This window comes from Otolemur garnettii, unplaced genomic scaffold (genome assembly GCF_000181295.1).
Source record: "Otolemur garnettii isolate 467f Iridium unplaced genomic scaffold, OtoGar3 scaffold00027, whole genome shotgun sequence".
Classification (NCBI taxonomy): Eukaryota; Metazoa; Chordata; class Mammalia; order Primates; family Galagidae; genus Otolemur; species Otolemur garnettii.
The window spans coordinates 17,134,010-17,138,841 of record NW_003852422.1 but is presented as its reverse complement, the minus strand read 5'-3'; positions in this window follow the sequence as shown (position 1 = coordinate 17,138,841).

Genomic DNA, 4,832 nt, shown 5'->3' with positions numbered 1-4,832 from the left:
CTCCTCCTCCTCTTCCTCATCACCTTTTCCTTAATCATCATCATCATTATCATTCTCTTACTGCTTCTCTCAGTATTAGAGAAGGGGTGTGGAACCTTTTCTATTCTCTGCTGCACATTGGAAAAATAAGAGCTGTCTCAGGCCACACATTAAATTCACAAACACTAACAAAAGCTGATTAGCAACAAAAAGATCCCTACAAGCCCCAGTGCCATGGCTCACACTTGTAATCCCAGCATTCTGGGAGGTCAAGGTGGGTAAATTGCTTCAGCTCATGAGTTCAAGACCTGCTTGAGCCAGAGCAAGACCCCATCTCTAAAAATACAGGAGGGCACCTGTAGTCCCAGCTACTCGGAAGGCTGAAACAAGAGGATTTCTTGAGCCCAAGAATTTGAGGTTGAGCTTGATGCCATGGCACTCTACTGAGAGTAACAGAATAAGACTCTGTCTCCAAAAAAAAAAAAAAAACAATCCATGAATACTTTTTGTGATATCCAACACCACAGATAAACAAAAGAAAAAGTCCTCACAAAATTAACATGTGGCCCTTGGGCTGCAGGTTGGACACCTGTGACATAGAACATTAAATAGAGCACCCTGTGTAGCATTAATTCCTTTAGAATGAAGGATCTGTATAATCATAATTGTCAACAATTGTATGGTATTTTCGCCTAATGATTTCTTTAATCACTTGCTATTATTGGATATTTATGCATTTACCAGATTGGTTTCCAGAAATATCTCATTAATCACAACCCACTATTTTGAGGCCTTCAAAAAGGTCATATTTCTCTCTGGTTCCTATTATTTTGCATGCTGTAGTTTTCTTCTTTTTACTTCATTCTAGAAATAGCGTCATTGTAGTACAAGAAACGTTTTTGTCTTACTAGTACTAGAATATGAGTCAGCCTCTGTGGCTGCCATTGGAGTAATAAAAAGAACGGTATTCAAATTCTTCCATAACATCACAGAAACCCATGGTGTGTATGAACATGCCTTCTTTATTTTCTAGCAAACATAAGTAGTTGTCTCTCCCAATTAAAGAAATGCAAATTAAATGCAAAATAAAGGAATGAGAAATAATTTTATTCACTTACTGTATTGGCAAAGTTTGTTTTTAAGTTCGGTGTTACACATGTTGGCAGTGTTTATGAGGACAGAAGTACTCACACACTGTTGGTAGATGTGCAAATTGTGTAACTTCTTTGAAAAGAAACTCAAATCTCCTTCTTTCCTTAGGATAAGGGCCTTCCCAGGATATTCCTCATATTCTCATGTGTGAAGAATTATAGCTGAGTCTTCTTCCCCAGTGAGTGGGGCGCCAGCCACATACACCAAAGCTGGCAGATTTGAGCCCAGCCCAGGCCTGCTAAACAACAATGACAACTGCAACAAAAAATAGCCAGCATTGTGGTGGGTGCCTATAGTCCCAGCGACTTGGGAGGCTGAGGCAAGAGAATCGCTTAAGCCCAACAGTTTGAGGTTGCAGTGAGCTGTGACGCCACAGCACTCTACCGCGAGCAACAAAGTGAAACTCTGTCTCAAAAAACAAACAAATAAATAAAACACATGCAAAAAGGCCCGGCACAGTGGCTCACGCCTGTAATTCTAGCTCTCTGGGAGGCCCAGGCCTGTGGATGGCCTGAGCTCACTAGTTCAAGACCAGCCTGAGCCAGAGTGAGACCTTGTCTCTAAAAATAGCCAGGCATTGCGGTGAGCACCTGTGGTCCCAGCTACTTGGGAGGCTGAGGCAAGAGAATCCCTTGAGCCCAAGTTTGAGATTGCTATGAGCTGTAAATGCCATAGGACTCTATGAAGGGCGGTAAAGTGAGACTCTCTAAAAAAAAAAAGGAAAAAAAAAACTTGGCTTTTTAAAGCATGCTTCATTGGAAAGCTGTTTTAAAATCCACTTGTGTTCAAATCTAAACAATCTATGACATTTGATTGTGCAGTACCTGCTCAAGAATTACTCAAATTCCATTTTGTGAGTCAAAGGTTGCTGCGCTTCCCTGAGTCCCAGCACTTACGGTTTATACAAGTATATTTCCTATGACTCACCGAAAATACTTAACTTCTCAAAAACATAGATGATTAAATGATGGCAGGTGACTGTGTCTGCTGCACTGCCTGGTCCTCGGCTGTGGTGAGTGCCAGTGACATTCATCATAGTGGGTTTTGTTTTTTTTTTTTTGAGACAGAGTCTTACTTTGTCACCCTTGGTAGAGTACCATGGCATCCTAGCTCACAGCAACCTCCCAGGTCTCACTCTGGCTCAGGCTGGTCTTGAACCTGTGAGCTCAGGCAACTGACCTACCTCAACCTCCCAGAGTGCTAGGATTATAGGCATGAGCCACCGCTCTGGGCCTGATTTTTGTATTCCTAATTTTGTAATATTTCTCTTAAAGAGCTCCTCCCTCCCTCAATTGTATAAACTTCGGGCTCCGTGAAACCTGCTTTCACACCTGATAGGACCTACAGCCTCACTCTTCCTTCCTCTCTTCTTTGGCCCTGTCCAAGGAGCCCAAGTCCTCTGTGGAACAAAAATAAAAAACAACTCCTAAGAGGCACAATGCCTGGACCAGAAGTCAGGAGACAGGGCCTGAGGCCTCAGTCAGATCACTTGGCCCTTTTCTAACTGTTTTTCCATCTTCAAAATGGGTGTATATGACCCGGATGATCAGCAAGCATCCTTTCAAAACTGGAAGTTTTTGAGCCTTTGTCTACTGGGGCCACTTGCTACATTTTCTTACGGTAGCTGCTATTCACCACTTGTCCTTCCTCCCTGAGGTGCTGGGAAAACTCACCAGCCCCTGATGTCCTGGGTCCTGCGCAGGCTCAGCCCAGCGCTCTCTCTTCATGTAGGGACTTCAGTGACTGCAGGGAGCCTGCTGTCTCCTCTCCCCATGATTCCTTATCTCCTTTCCTGCTAGATGAAAAGGAAATAACCGAGCATAGCTTTATGGGTTAACTCTTCTGAGGGTGTCTTCATTTCATTTATTTATTTATTTATTTTTGTAGAGACAAGAGTCTCACTTTATCACCCTCAGTAGAGTACCGTAGCATCACAGCTCACAGCAACCTCCAACTCCTGGGCTCAGGCGATTCTCTTCCCTCAGCCTCCCGAGTAGCTAGGACTACAGGCACCTGCCACAAGGCCTAGCTATTTTTTTGTTGCAGTTTGGCCTCGGCCGGGTTTGAACCCGCCACCCTCGGTATATGGGGCCGGTGCCCTACCCATTGAGCCACAGGTGCCGCCCAGGGTGTCTTCATTTAAAATAGAAATTAGTATTTTATCTCAAGGGCATCATTCTTCAGCAATTACAGTTGAGTCTGAGGAGAGAGACCGTCCCTGAGCTCTTGCAGCCAGCATCCTTTAGACCTCCTCAAATTCAAAGGGGCCACTGCCTGTTGTTCCAGAAGCAAGCAATTGACCCAGATGAAGGGCACCTCGGGGACGTTAGCTCACCTGGAATGTCATCTGCACTGACACAGCTGTTGAAGTTAGAGGGTCCTGTGGTGGAGACTTTACTTGCCTACCCCAACATCCACCCTCCACCCTCCACTTCCTCTCTAGTCACAGACCCTGATAGTATTTGGGGACAGCAGCATGCCCAGCTAAAGGACCACACGCCTATCTCCCTTCAGCGGGATGTGGTCCTGTGATAAACTCCTGACCCATGGAGTGTAGGCAGAATGCTATGTGAGACTTCCAGGAATGCTCTCAAAGTCCAGAAACATACGCTATTCCTTCATTTCCTGGTCAGTGATGTGATCGTGTCGGCTGCCAAGCTGTCTCCATCCTGGACCCGAGGGACTTTGCAGACTGAAGCTGAGGAGGACAAACCAGAAATATAAAAAGAGGTTGGATTCATGTTGACATCATGGGGCTACTCCATCAGCCCAGACTGCCTCCTGCTGGATTTGTTTTTCATTTCCATGAGAAAATAAAATCTTTATGTGTTTAAACCACTATCAGGTCACTGTCATTCACAGCTAAACACAATTCTTCACCGACATAAAGAGACTAAAAGTTCCACCTTCTAAAGAAAGATGCAGCAAATTAAAGTAGGTCAAAGTCTAGGAGAAGTGGAAACACCCATAAAGCTCTCAACCATCCACCTATTTACAAAGAAGGAGGCTGAGGACTTGGGGGGAGGGAGTGGAAGAGGGACGCAACACTGACAGTGTCAGTGGCCCTGATTATCGCTGCTTTGAGGAAGGTGCAACTTGTCCCAGTAAAGTGCAAATGTTTTTAGCTGTGGCTAATGCCAGATGACCCTGTGTAGCAGATGGTGGAGCTTTGGGAAGAAAACCAGAATGGGTCATCCCTTAGCCAAAGGGTGGGGTTCATTCTGAGGCCCCCCCCAGTGGATGCCTGAAATGGTAGATGGTACCAAGCCTTATGTACACTAAGCTTCTTCCTATGCATACATACCTATGATAAAGTGTAACTTACAAACTAGGCATAGTGAGAGATTAACAATGTAAGGGTAAAATGGAACAATTACAACAATCTATACAACAACTATCATAAAACTATCATAAAATATCATGTGACTATATTTCTATCTCTCAAAATATCAGTGTCTTACTGTACTCACTTAGTTTTTGGACCAGGTGGTCAACCCTGGGTAACTGAAAGTGCACCCGAAGCTCAGTGGTGAGGGCACTGGCCACATACACCGGGGCTGGCAGGTTTGAACCTGGCCTGGGCCTCCTAAACAGCAATGACAACTACAACCAAAAAATAGCTAGGAGGCTATTTTGGGGAGCCTGAGGCAAGAGAATCTCTTAAGTCCAAGAGTTTGAGGTTGCTGTGAGCTGTGACACCA